The sequence below is a fragment of the Zophobas morio genome, unplaced genomic scaffold, assembly GCF_036711695.1.
Source record: "Zophobas morio isolate AGI-343-1 ecotype UQ-CSIRO unplaced genomic scaffold, CSIRO_AGI_Zmor_V1 ptg000058l, whole genome shotgun sequence".
In the NCBI taxonomy this organism is placed as follows: Eukaryota; Metazoa; Arthropoda; class Insecta; order Coleoptera; family Tenebrionidae; genus Zophobas; species Zophobas morio.
This window is the reverse complement of record NW_026972163.1, coordinates 5,848,118-5,863,758: the sequence shown is the minus strand read 5'-3', so window position 1 is coordinate 5,863,758 and position 15,641 is coordinate 5,848,118. Positions and strand designations below refer to the sequence as shown.

The 15,641-nt window shown below is 34.3% G+C and overlaps 1 long non-coding RNA gene across 1 annotated transcript; it reads right to left on the bottom strand.

Annotated features, from left to right (window-relative positions):
- Positions 1–5,325: 5,325 nt before the first annotated feature.
- On the bottom strand, positions 5,326–6,630 carry LOC135143139 (uncharacterized). Its single transcript, XR_010282693.1, has 4 exons — positions 6,405–6,630; positions 6,052–6,272; positions 5,786–6,003; positions 5,326–5,732 (listed from the first exon to the last, which is right to left on the bottom strand). It is a non-coding gene; the product is annotated as an uncharacterized LOC135143139 (long non-coding RNA).
- Positions 6,631–15,641: the final 9,011 nt, after the last annotated feature.

The following is a 15,641-nucleotide window of genomic DNA, read 5'->3' as shown; positions in this document are numbered from 1 at the left end:
ATAATATTGATGTTGCACATGATGATTTAAGACAGTTTCTTTAAAGTTGTGAGTACTTTCTAGAGATTGAAAAGATACGAATAAAAATTATAACAATAGTTGCAATTTTTTTTAAGAACAATACAAACAATTTATGGAGAATGTACACGCTATGCAGCCACTGCTGTGCGCGAATATACAGGTCTTTTCCCCAATCATCGGCTCCTTGACCAGCATGTGTTTCGTCGTTTGTTGCATCCAGCAAATGAAGATGGATCTTTTCAGCCTATGCGGAAAGCCGTGCTGGGGCTCCACGGATTATACGCATAGACGGTGAAGAACAAGTGGCACAAATGATTGGATGCTCAAGATCGATCATGCATCGTATCCTTACAGAGAAAAATCTGCATCCTTACTATTGACGAAAGTGCAGCATCTGCGACGAGCCGACTGCGCGACGAGTGCATGTTGCTATATGGTTACTGCGACAAAATGAACTAAATCCTGATTTTTCACGGCACATTCTTTTCGCCGACGAATGTTGATTTTCCCGAAAAGGAATATTTAATGCGCACAATTGGCACTTCTGGGCAAACGAAAATCCACATTTCGCTAACGTGAGAGCATATCAAGAGCAATACTATTAATCTATGGGCTGGAATCGTTGTACTGTAACGTTATTAAACAATGTGCTCAAAATGACCACCATTAACTTCAATGCAAGTTCTAGCTCGTTGAATTATGTTGTGTTGTGTATTATGTAACATCTCAGGAGTAACTGTAGCGTAGGCTTCGTGCAGTCTCTCTTCCAGTTCTTCTAACATATCTAGGGGTTCTCTATATACGTAATTTTTAATTTGATTCCAAAAAAAAAGTCCAAAGCAGAAAGGTCTAGAGATCTAGGAGGCCAGATATTAGTACTGCCACGCCCAATCCACCTATGACGATACTCTTTTCAATGTTCGTCGTACAAGTATCGAATTATGTGGAGGAGCGCCGTCGTGCTGAAACCACATATTCCGCCGTACATTCAAAGGAACGTCTTCCAACAATGCCGGAAGCTCTAGTCGTAGAAAATTAGCATATGTATCCCCATTAAGGCGATCAGGTAATCTGATAATTTTATCAGATGCATTAAAATTTTTACCACAGTAGTACCAATGATTCCAGCCCATAGATTAATAGTAAATCGCTCCTGATATGCTCTCACCCTAGTGAGATGTGGATTTTCGTGTGCCCAGAAATGCCAATTGTGTGCATTAAACATTCCTTCTCGGGAAAATGAACATTCGTCGGTGAAAAGAATGCGCCGTGTAAAATCAGGATTTAGTTCATTTTGTCGCAGTAACCATTGAGCAAAATGTACTCGTCGCGGGTAGTCGGTTGGTCGCAGATGCTGCACTCTCGTGTAATGGTAAGGATGCAGTCTTCTCTCTTGAAGGATACGATGAGTGGTCGATCTTGAACATCCACTAATTTGCGCTACGTAGAGGACACTTCTCCTAGGATCCGCTTCCATGTTTCCTAACACTTGCTCTTCAGCACCTACACGTACATTCCGTGGAGCCCCAGCACGGCATTTCCGACTAGGTTGAAAAGATCTTCTCTTGCTCGATGTAACAATCGGTGAAACACATGTTGGTCTGGGTGCCGACGATTATTCACGGGGCTCTAAGAAAATGACTTCTAATACCTGCTCTTCGGTAGCTACTCTATGTAGAATAGTAATAAATGTATTATTTGCCTACGATGAAATGAAACAGCTTCTCTTATGACATGTACAGCCCAGTTAAACACAATTTAACTAGAATGGCAGCAGAAATAACTTCTGTCCCATGCTACTTGCCTTAAAGTAAACCTTGACGTCTCTGTGTACATTAATCAGTCATCTTTGGCGCAGAAGCGTCTCTTCAGGTCAGTGATAAACTTCGTGATAGTTTATGACAAACAATTGTCAAAATGATTAAATTTATAACCACACTTCTGTTTCCTTTTGTTGACGGAGGGGGATTCGGAAAAAATTCATTCAACTTTAGTATTACCCGATTTTTTGTTCTTGGCATAGGTAACTTTGAACATAGAAACGTTCGGATATAAAAGCAGCCTCTCTATTGGTCAACTTAATCGCCTTCCAGTTCTCACACGGTTAAAGCCTGGACAATTCTTTTTGCGAATTACGGCACAGTTCGGGACAGGGAACATGTCATTCACGGGAATGGCGCGAATTCTGGGACACCCTGTATAAGGCTTTTACGTAAGTACGACAAACTTCTGAACAAAAAATTTGTAGTGAATTAAAATAGTATATTAAAGAACGAGTTTCATAAGGCAAATATTGAGGCACGAATCCAAGTTTATAGAACGAGCGGCGAAGCCGCGAGTTATATAAAGGATGAGTGCCTCAATGGCCTTATGAACGAGTTATTTATACTATTTTTTCTACCGCACACGTTTTTTCCCAAAATTTAATTGAAATTTGCATTTTTTTTAATCTGGGGACTTTCGTCGTGGCTGGTGATGGGTTGGTCTGACACTAACCACGAAATATTTGAGGTTCGAATTTTCACAACAACAACTGTAATTCGAATCAATTCGAGTTTTTGTAATTTAAAATTGGTTAAAATGTCTTGCGAAGAAGTTACGCGTCCGGAAACATAAGAAATTTTAAGTTTACATTTGCCACTGACATTCACCTGACAGTTCTCGTCATGGCTACCAATCTTACCGATCTAAATTACACCAGATCTATTAAAGAACGCCTTTCCGCTATTAACGAACTGCTGTGACGTCATTTGCGTGCGTTAATAGCTCTATTAGAAAACCAAAAAAACGTGGGCGGTAGAAAAAGACTTTTAAAACCACGGTTCATATTTTTATCTGCAATAAATTCTTAAGCATAAAAAAAAATTCAAAAAATTCACCATTAACAAGTACTAGATAAGTAAGCATGCTTAATGTAACTGACAGTTACAGGACCTGAATTTTTTTTCTTCTATTTAAGAATTAAAAATACAGGACAACGGAGGGTGCTTTTGAAAACGTCTTTTCATGTTCTGCAACAATTTTTCTTTACAAGTTTTTACTAAAATAACTGTAAAAAGGAATGTTCCTTATTATTTAATTTCACATGTAACACGACTCGTTTACGAAATAGTGTGCTAACTTATCTAAAAACTGGGGTCGGCTTTTAAAACACGAATTAGATTTAGTCGCATGAAAAAATTTAAGAACATGTAGTGTCCAGCGTGGGTTAAATATATATGTGTTTAATCAGCGTGTGGACTAAGACCTACATATTATTTTAATAAATATTTAAGCTCTGATATGTAAAGCATTCATTATTCATATTACACAGCAGAAGAGAAGTGATGACTAAGTGTTGCATTATAGATTCCAGACCATGATTGTCCGGTCGCACTACTGTTGAGATAGCAAGATAGAACTTCTTGTGATACGTTTCAAGCATACCTACGCCTAATTTAACGTTTACGCTTTACTTTTAGCAGCCGAAACTACGTGGAAAATAAAGTCATTAAAAAAATAGTGTTAATATATATGTACAAGATTCTATAATGCAAATCTCTAATAGTAACTTAATACAAAAGAACTGAATATTAAAAAAAATTGTAAACACAATTATTTTAAGCAATTAGGCATTCACATCAGTGTGTGATATACTTTTCCTGACACTGTTTTTAAACATAGATTCTTCGTTTTCCATATTTTCTAGATTACTTAATTAGGTGGTACTTTTGCATCACTGAAATTCACTGTTTTTATTGGTACACAGTAATATTAAGTATTTAAATTACAAATACATTATAGAAGATTATCTTTAGGGACAACAAAGCTTTTTCTTTTGTAATACTTATTATAATTTAATGATTTTTCATATTAATTCACAGTAACAACATTCATTCTTAACCGATTTTTTTCAACGCAAAATATTGTTTTTACTCTATCTTATTTTTCGTTTTGGTATCTGTCAATTATGACAAAAATTTCCACTAAAATTTTACTTAAAAAATATTTTGAATTATTAAACAAATAGTGACAACTTTCCTTATCTTTGAAGCACAAACTTATACAGCCTGTTATTGAAAGGTACGTACAAAATAAAATCGGCAATTGGTCTTGAAGTATAGGTGCTAAAAGTTAAAAAAAGTTCAGGTAAAAGTGTTCTCCTTTTAGAGATAAAAATTATTAAAATTTATGTCCACATTCGTTGTACGCCTCTGGTAAAAAGACCATCTTTCGTTTCTATAGCAACATTTAGTCTTGACAAAAGTTTTATTGGTACAGTTGCTAGGATTTACTTAAATAAATTAATTTTACCTATTTATCCTTCAGTAGCGTCTAAAAGGGTTGGATAAGGATTAATTTTGCCCTTATAATTTTGATAACACAAAATAAGTTTTTCCAACTTCTTAGACTTCGCCAAGAACTGTCCATTTTTTTGTACGTACCTTCCAATAACACCCTGTATATGTTACAGATATTTTTGAATAAAATATTCCAAGTTTTAAAATGCCAAATAATGTCAAACTTGGACCTTTCCACATACAAAATGAACACGCTCTCCACTGAGCTTCACTGAGCTGTATAGCGTATGTACCTATACTATGACGACAAATATATTGTACATTCTGCCTCAAACGTCTATTGACTTTCACTAATTTTTGTAACGGCTTAACCGCACGTCATTGTAAACTGGCCGTAGTCCAGATGGTTGGGAGAGGGTTTGTCGAGATGGACCGTAATGAAAATTTTGTTTTAATATAATAAATGCCAAAACAAATGTGTTTACATGCTTCTAAGTAAATAAGTCATTAGATACAAGGGCAATATTCGATAAGATTCCAAATTCGACTAGGTTTTAGTTAAAGTTATATCTGTGTGCAATAAAACAGGTTGGATCCAATAATTAATCCAGAGCACAACATCTGAAATAAAGTCAAATTCTACGATTCCTATTAACAAAAAATACGAATATATGGAGAATATATAAAAATTCATTGAAATCAACACGTAATAATAAATTAATAATCTAAAGCCTCCTATTGTTTTAAAAATCCATAGGGTGGCATATCCGGAATTAGTCTTCCTGAAAAGAGTGACTGCATAATCGCAACATCATAGAGCTTTGCACACATGCTGTTGAGACAATTTAGAATAACATATCAAAAAATTGAGGATTAGCCCTCTCTTGTTTTAGAAATCCAGCGGGTGGTACATCTGGAGTTAGTCTTCCTAAAAGGAGTGACTGCATACTCGTGGCATCATAAAACTTGTCCCGCACGCTCTTGGGACAATTTAAAATAGATAGCATATTGAAAAACTGAAGAATAGCCTGTAACGGCATAAAAATAGGATACCGTTTTATTAAACATTCCATCATAGTTTACACTTATTATATTTATGCCAGAATAGCGTCCCTCGCAAACCTTTTATGTTGTTCACCATTTGAGGTTACTGTAAACAAAACACGTCATCATCTTTTGGCAACCCTGTCGCCTTGTCATCTGAAATAGGGATTTTTGACTCGAACGAAACAACAGCGCCACCGGAATTGACACCATCTTGCCGAAAATAAACTTAATTTTAATTGGTTCCTAAACAGGCGGGAAGGCTTCTGCTGATGACGGATCACTTTTTTTAGGCAAAAAAGAAAATATCTTCATCCGTTAGATTTTTGCTAACCTTCTTGTGTGGTTGTGCGAATTCTGTTCCCGGAATTTTCAGCTTTGAGAGACCTAAAAGTTTAGATTTGTGAAATTGCTTGGAGTAATTGTCGCTAAGGTCTTACTCAAACGACTTATTGTGTCGGATTTTGGAAAAAACCGGAGGAAGAGGTGCTTGCAAAGCACGCAACGTTTGTTGGATTTTTTTTGGACGCCACCACACCCTCAATATCTAAAGCCGCCTCGCCCATCCAGAGGTAAAATAATTAAATATTCTCACAGTTTCAACTTTTCTCGTCGATGAACCAATTTGTGCCCCATTGTCAATTTCCTGGCGAACTTTCTAGAACTTCGTTTTTTTAGGCTTTTATTATTGGAGTGTACTACTCACCCGGAGTTTTCCACCAAGTTCCCTTCGTTTGGTGCTTCATTGTCTGGACGCTAAAGGAAAATTCAGCAGCTCCTGGAGCCACGATTTTCGGGGTCTTGCTGTGATTGCTCGATTATGACTTAAATCCGGATTCCCGAATCCTTTTTGAGGAGAACTCTTCGATCTAGCTGAAGGTGACGTGGAGGACACCGGAACGATAAGTACCCGGAATACCATCCTACCTACGATCGTGCGAGCGTATATTACGATAATACCATAACATCGTTGTAACAGTTTAATTTTGGCATTTTTTTTGTGTGCCATGGTCGATTTTATTCACCTTTTTTTGATTTAGGTTTTCTTGTGTAACTTACCTAATTATTGTAATCCTGCAGTTGGGGCTTCACCTCACTGTGGTATCACTTGTGCACCGGTTGTTATTTTGGGAGCGCTATTTTGTTGGTTGGTTGCGTTATCGCTTATTTTCATATCACGTTACTGATAAGACGCCGTTCGACTCAGCTGATACGCTCTGCGTCTGATATAAGGTACGTTCACGAACATCGGTTGACGATAAAGTGCGCGAAATATAATAACAACTTGGTCTTATTTATTTGTTTATACATTTAGTTGATATTGACTTACGTTTCATTCATTGTGTGACAATCTCACAACGTAACAATTTCACCCTGGTACAACTTTCACTGTTTTTTTTGGTTTTCGATAAGCTTTATCGATGTTTGGATCTTCTTGGATTATATTTTAGAAACACTATCTGTTATTATCATCATTTAACTAGACTCTTTTTTTCTGTTTACCGTACAATATAGACTGCAGATATAAATTTGTTCTTTTTTTTTCCTCATGGCGGGTTGCTAGCTGCTCTTTTCGAGTTTGGGGAGGCAAAACAGGATTAGACGATTGCGATAGGGGCGTTATAACGAACTCGTGGCGCCCTAATAATTTTTCTCTTTTTTTTGAAACCCACCCACACGACTAGCTGGCTGGCCGCCACCTATCGCAACGCCTGTTTAAGCAGTTTGACGTCACAAGCCTTTTCTTGTTTTGGGGATGCAGAGGGTGGTATATAATAATAATAATAATAATTAGTAATTTATTATCCAACGGGCAGAAACCCATCTAGGAAAAAATAGTACATGAGTTTGAGTATCTAGCTACCTAATCACATAAATAATATAATACAGATACTTTAAGAGTAGACATAAACATTAAAATGAATAAAGAAATAAAAATTTTACAACGGATCTACAAACTAAAAATTAAATAACAAAAATTTACATTTATAAGAGAATTGATGCAATGTCATACCGAATAAATCCAGAGACTGTCTATACTTATTATATAACCGTTGAATGTGAACTAATGGGGAGTAAAAATGTTGATTTGATTTAACTATATTACAGTGGAAAATCATAGGTTGTCTTACATTATTTGATCTGGGTACTAATATATGTATGTATGTGTTCTAGTAAAGCACCATCTTGTATGATATTGTGAAAAATTTTGAATAAAAACATAAATAAATAATAGTCTCTTCTTGCAGATAGTGGTACTAAGTTTAATTGCCGCAAAAGTATATCATGAGGATAATGTAGTGTTGGATATGTACCATATTTCTTACTGCCCATTCACAATGGATATATATGAATATACATAAAGCTTACATAAATACTTACATAAAGTTGAAACGATGGAAAACGTATACCCCGGTTCACAGTGGACGAACGTAATTCTTATGCTTATGAACGTTTTATGTAATCCTTGTGTGCGTAGACAAAGTTGAAATAAGTTCAACTTTGTGCACTAATTATGTCAAAATTATGTTAAAATCTAGAGACTTTTGAATGCTGCTATTGAATTCCCTTTGACAGTTGGCACTTAGCACTTCACACCTCTATGCTTAGCCGGCAGTTATTCTGTTCTGCGTTTGCGCAGTTTAACAATTCTTACAGAGTTCACTCTGTTCACTGTAAACATAGATAAGCATAAGCCAGACAAAAACCAAAAACGGAAATTATGTTATGCGCTCGTTCTTATGCCTTATGTCCATTGTGAATGGGCAGTTAAAATAAAGATATTTAGTAAACTTTCGTTGTACTAGTTCTACAGATGTTGTGTGGACAATATAATAAGGACTCCAGACAACTGAGTTGTATTCTAAGATGGGTCTTACATATGAGTTATACAGTTGCATAATGCAGTTAATGTTACTAAATTCACGAGAATTTCTTACAATAAAACCTAAAGTACGCATGGCCTTATCAATAATATAACTTACATGAGGTACAAAAGACAAAGTTGTATCCATAATGAGACCTAAATCTTTAACTCCGTACATCTTTTTAATGGACCATTTAGCATATTATAATCATAAGAAATATTACAATTCTTGCGGCTATAAGTCATAATTCGGCATTTGTCTCTGTTCACAAACAATCTATGTTACGTTGTAAAATTAGACAATCTTTTATGTTATCTATGACTTTGACTATTTTAAGATCATCTGCATATAATAAGATTTTACAGTCGTGACTTACACTTTTAACAATATCGTTTATAAATATGACACATAATAGGGGACCTAAATTTGAGCCTTCAACCACTCCGGATGGACAATCGTAAACAAAAGATTTGTGACCACTATATTCTACAAACTGTTTTTGATCAGCAAGTATAGATAGATCTAACGAAAGATACTAAATTATTATTACATAATCCAAAAGATTTTAATTTGTGTAACATAATCCTGTAGACAAATCTGTATAAACAGTATCAATTTGCAATCTAAGGGCTCAATTCCAAGTTAGCCAGTTGCGCCGGCGCAAGTCACTGGTGCAGCGCAACTTTGTAATGCTGATTTGGGTATCAAATGCTGGTTCCTAGGGTTGACGGAATAAACACTTGTGTCGAATTTTCCATTGCAATTTATCTCGAAAAATTGCGGTCGTCTGTCAAGTTTTAGCGGGTGTTGCTGTTAATTTATTCAACAATTCTAGTAAAGGTGAGGATAAACGACGATAAATTACCGAGAGAGCTAAGATGTCGTTGTTGAACCCTCGTTGCATTAATGGAAATTTTGAACTTGAAAATTTACAATAACTGTTGGCGCAAATCGGTGGCGCAAAGTTGAGTTGCGCCGGCCAACTTGGAATTGGCCCCTCAGGTCTAAAGAGGATGAAACAAAGTGTGTAAATTTACAAAGATTAGTACTAGTTGATTTACCTTGAACAAATCCATGTTAAAAGTCGGATATTTGATGAATAACATGACTATAAATAATCTTTTATATAATAATAATAATTAGTAACATCTTTGTTTGATCCTGATTTAAATATTGGACAGACCTTCGCTGTCTTCCAAACAGATGGAAAAACCGCCGACTCAACAATTAGAATGAATAAATAACACAAAGGTTTTGCTAAACATGAAATACAGTCATGAACAAAAAAAGCAGGAATGTTGTCAGTACCCATCGTTAAGTGAGGTCTTATCTTCCGACTAGCTTCAATAATGTCATTTTCCGTGATATTAAAGTTGTGTAGTACTGGTATATTAAAATCACAACCAAGAATCTTCTCACATATCAACATATCACAGTTACACATATCACAGCATTTGGAATCACCTGACAGAGGATCTGTAGAAGAATCACAGAAAACGCTAGAAAAGTGTTGTGCAAAACCATCGACAATAGACTGTGGGTCCTATAAAATGTTGTCGTGGAGCCTCATTTGCCCTAGGATTCTTGATGTTTGCTTTTTAGAATTGACATATATGCCCAGAATTTTGATGGATTAGTTTTCATATCAATCTGAGAACGTGTAACAAATAGATTAAACTCACGTCGTATTAACGACCGTAACTTGCTACTTAGTTTCTTTGTTGTATCTTTATGATGCAACAGACCGCATTTTTTCAATAGTTTCCAAAGGTGTTGTTTTTTAATTAACAAACTGTTAATCTCTGGTGTAAACCAAATAGAGTATTTCTTGTTTGATTTTTGGCTTTTCGGAACATAAATATCAAATAGTTGAAGAACAGTATCATTTATACCCCTGCATACCTGCTCGGTACTTTGAAGAAGAAGGATGCCGTTCCAATTCCAATTATTAATTGCTTGATACAAGTTTGGTAAGTCACCTCTTCTGAAATTATATGTCGGAGTACTGGTTTCAGGCACTACACTCTCAAAAAAGTTAAAAGAAAATGAGAAACACATTTAAACATGAATGATGGCCGTCTTCTTTAACAAGAGGCAAGGCAAGTCTGAAATTCTGGAATATTAAAATCTCCAATGATAATGCAATTGTTCGTCAAGTTGTAGGATGTATCTAAAAATTCGAATATAGCTTCTTACAAATTCGCACTTGTTGCAGGTGGAAAGTAGAGATTATTGATCAAGATATGAACTCCACATATTATTACTTTAACTATCAATAAATCAATTTCAGGGTACGGAGATTCACACATTATCGTGTCTACAGCATATTTGTGAATTACTGCAATCAATGTACCACGACCTTTTCGCCCATTAGACGATCTATATACATTGTACTTATCTGTAAAGTACTCACTAGAAGATACATTGTCATCAAGCCATGTCTCAGTAAGAAATATAAAATCACGATTGATACTAAGAACATTTAAGTAAAATTCATTAGTTTTACTATTCAGCCCACGTACGTTCTGGTATACTGCATTAAATTTGAAAAATATAATTTGACCGTTGGATAAAATTTAGTTTTTTCTTGCCTCGTGTATTTTAATAATTTTAGGAATATCGTTTGTATACTTACTTTATTTTTATATCTAATTCACCAGCTTCTTTTCGGTTCTTAAATTCTTTCCTGATGTTGAAAAGCAAAATTTCTTTGGCGCATTCTAAGGTCTGTATTAATATATAGGTCTAACATGGAATAATTCTATAATTGCAGCGTCATAGCATTTTTCACTTATACTGTTAGATTAATTGAAAATAACTTACAAAACAAGTGTTAATAGTTAAAAAACCCAAACAAAAATAATGAAGCCTCAAAAATTGGGTAAGACTAGCTGCGGCGTTCGAAGCGATGTCTCCACCTTCGCGCAAACAAAGTCGATTCATACACCAACTGTCTAATGAGCTGATGATCTTGAAATGACTGAGGTGATTATCTTCACACATAGCTAAGAACCATCGCGATTCAACGAACTTTCAATAAAAAAAGAAACGCATCGAAATAGGTTCATTCGTTTGGAAGATACGATGCCACAGACAAACACACATAGACACAAAAGTTTCAAAGATATAACGGCTCTATTTCTGCGTCGGGGATTAATAAAATGAGGTCCTCAATTGAGATCCCTCTAGCTTCGGCTAACTTACGTCTATGATGATGGTCTAATGATTTTTGGTATGACGACAGTTTTCGGACCTCGATAACTCTAAAAGATTTGGAAGGTTTCAGAGCATTAGGTTTTGCAGTTTTAAAATTAAATTGTAAAGTATTGTTATACAGTTTCGGTCTTTGAAGTATAAAAGTATAGTCCCCTATTATTTTATAAAATTTAAATAACATTTATAAGGCAAAATTTTGAGGTGATGTTATCACGTTGTTGGTGGGTATGACTAGACACATTTTGGTTAGCGTTTTATAGTCTACACAGTCTGATGATTTGGGAGATTATCTGTCTAAAAAAATCGACACAGACGACAGACAGGAAACGGTAGATGGCAGAAACAGACAGCAAACGGCAGACAGACACAGACCGAAAGGGGATATCTATTTCTTCGTGCTCTAGGGGTCCATTCGTCGAATAGACCCTATAACAATGCATCCTTAGCTTACGTTCTAGATGTCTAAATCATGCTGAAATACCAGTTAAGTCATTAATAGGAATTAAAAATAATGTCGGCCTCGTGTTACCCCAGATTAAACGTTGTAGAGAACAAATTAACACTTGTTTGGCACAAAATATATCAGATTCTTGAAAAAAGCGAAATTCAAAGTATATTGGTTAAATTGAGTAGGTACCTACATTATATTTTTAGCACAGATAAGGTATGAATACTTTTTGTGTTCGCATTTAAATAAATTTATAATTTAAGTCAATTGCCGAGTTCCTTTTCATTGTCTTAAAAAACAAAATTACTTACACATAAAATATGTACTAAGTAATTTAATCATTATTGCCCAGCAAAAAATAATACAACAATTAGAAACAACAATAATTATCTTCTTCACTTAGTTTTCGCTATTTTTTCTTGCTTTGTTAATTAAAGCATGTTAATCACTTTACGAAGACGTCTTCCAGCCAGCCCTTTTAATAAACTTAGCTAGCCCTGTTTGTAAGTTTGATCACCACTTTGTATATACATATAAACAGTAAAAATAACTACTACACCTCAAAAACATTAATTTCCAATTACTCTCGTATGATTAGTTGTCTCCAATCAACTGGTTATTCGTATAAATCTTGTGTAATGTAGAAGTCCAGGCTTCATAACAACTTAAACAAAATTTTTGAACTGCACTACCAAAATTCTCAAACAAATCGTATAAGTAACATTACTCGTTACCGTTATTCACACCTATACTTATTAAATGTATACCCGAAAAGAATCAATTCTCGTATAATACAAAACGCAACAGAAATAAGTATTATTTTAATTAGTTCAAAAACAGAGTGCCGTATCCGTGAATCGTTAATGGAATTTATAGGCTAAAACGTGCGTTTTTAAAGATCTCCAAGAATGTTTGATTTTTGTTAAAAAACTCATCTCACATACTCGAAGCCTGATGACTTCAAACAACAGTCAACTTACTGTTCGTAAATGATCTATCGAACATTTTGCAGTCGTTGGCGTAAAAAAAAAAAGCTTAAACATAATTAGAACAACTAATATCTGATAAGTATATACAAAGTACGAATCCATGCGGAACTTTTGATAGTACATACAAGACGTTCTACAGATCTAGAATTTCTGACGTCCATAAAGAAATCCCTATTCAACTAGACGGCTGGTTTCCCATTCAGTTAACTTTCTCGGATCAAGTTTACTTAAGAGACGTTTATGAGGAACTCGATTAAATAAAATAAATATCTTTTCGAAATTCAGAAGTGCTACATTTACAGCATCGGAAACATCAACAAGTAACGTCCATTTGTTCAAAGAGTTTAAAAAACATGTGATCTCTGAGAAAACAGATTAGTTCCTTCATAATCATAAATTTACAACAGATAAAAGTTAGGCTTATAGATCGATAGTTAGAGAAAGTAGTTTTATCATCACCGGCCCAATCATCTGCAAACTTTTTCAAATATAATTATTCCATTTCAAACCGCTAAAAGCCTACTACCGTATTTTTTGCAACGTAATAGCATGCATGAAACTTTGTGTTTTGATTTTTTTGTTTTGAAAAAACTGTATGCATTGGAATAGTTTAACTATTTTTCCGGTAATTAGAATTTGAAAATCTGACAGATTCATTTGTTTATTTTAAGGCAGGTCTTTCGTCTTAAAAGAATAGTAATATTTTAAAGCTTTATGAATAGTAAACAATTTAAATCTTAAGAGTGCCCGTACACAGATTCATTCGGAAGATTAGAATAATAATAACAGTGACCTGCATTTTTTAACTTTTGAAAAATTGTTTTAAATTTGATAGCTGATTCTTATAAATTTTTGAGTGTTGATTCCAAATATGAATTCCATTACATTATTTACACATGATTGAAGGACTAAATTGTTCTAAAATATTCTTAAATCTAATGAAAACAGTAAAATACTAAATATAGCAAAAGGAATAAATTAAACGAATGACAATTAATTGCACAAACTCACACTACAGTTGCAAAGAAGGCGTACTGAACTACTTAAATGGTTTGTTGAGAACAAATTGTATCACCTTCTTGCATCATCGTAGCTAAAAAGAAAATGATGATTGTCGTTTTAAATAACAGTTGAAAAAAAATTAAAGTATTCTTTATGAAAGAATCACTGGCTAACACCTTAAGAGATGGAATTTTTTAAATATTTTTCCCTTTTTCAACACCAAAAACTGTATTCAAATCACTGGATAGTTTCCAGAAAATTTGACCATCACAAGCCAGTTCAGCAACGAATGTTTAACCTTGTCCTGTACATTTAATTAAATTATTCTAAATATAATTATGTAAATTAAGGTAATAGTTATTTATTTACATAAAAGTCAGGAAAATCTCACATTACTTAAGAGGAGCTAAATTGAAATACGAGGCACTTTGTGCTTGTGCTTTTGTCAAGTAAGAGATTTTACAGACGTGTTTTGTATTAAATTTTTCCGGAAATCGTTAACAAAAGACGAAATGTACAAATTTTAGAAATTTGTTTTACAAATTCCACAAAAATCAAGTTTGTGAATTATGTTGACAACTATAGTTAGGTACAAAGTAAACAACATCGAAAAAATGCCATCAATTTTGTGCGTGTGTTGTGAAAACAGTGTTAATTCATAAAATAATGATGAAAGAAGACGAAAATTATTGTGAGGGCATTCCACTTGATGTGAGTGAAATTGCGGCTGCTGCTACTAACGATCTATTCCATGTAATTCAAAAGACCGGTATGAAAGGGCATTCCAAATTTCGAAGATTGGCGTCGAGAAAAAAGTCACTTCACTTACCGAAGAAGTATTTCTTACGTATTTTGCGGAAAAAGCAAGTTTCCAGAAACCCTCAAGTCTTTGGAGCATGTATTCTATGTTAATATTTCGACTGAGACTTTTACTGGAAATTTGAAGCTCACTATCGGGAATCAATATTTCAAACATAAGAAGTTCCAGAATTCATGTTAATATTTCTAATTAATAGTTTTGAATAGATTGTTCTTTTTTTAAGTATATTTTTTATTTTGCGTCTTGTGATGTCTTTACTGTACTAGTCAGGAAAATTCAATTTTCCTGCGCGTAGATACGCAGGGAAATGTTGTTTCCATGACGATTTCTGGAAATAGCTATTTACGTAAGTTCAAAGCTTCATTTTGCGTGTCGAGCATAAATCTGAGAGAAGTGAGTTTTGAAAATCCACACGACAAAAGAAGTTTTCATAAAGTGTTTACGTATATTATTTTTTCTAATATTTTTTGTTAACTCATTAATTTCATTTTAATGAAATCTAAAAATCAAATTACGTAAGAGACCAACTAACAACACTGCTGCTCAAACTGGTATTAGACGAAGTCAGAAGAAACAGTAAAACTAACGGACAAGAAATACGACAGACAAAAAGTCATCAATGTCTAGCATATGAATCACAAAAACCAAGTGAGGACTTTTTTGCGGTCATCATTTGACGTATAAATTTCACACCGCTTCTATGATAATTTTCCAATGTGTATAAACAAAAAGTAGGTACTTATATCCGATTCTGAAAATCCTTCTGATATTGACGAAGCAGCTACCACAGCAGTATCTTCATTAATACCCGAAAAATCCAGCATGTCAACGTTAATTTCCTTATTAATAATTCATAACTTCTTACCTAAATATTTCATAGCTAGTTGTGAAAAATCAGACATTTCAAAACGTCAGTTTCTAAATATCCTGATTTCTGCTGTAGGAGCTAGAAAC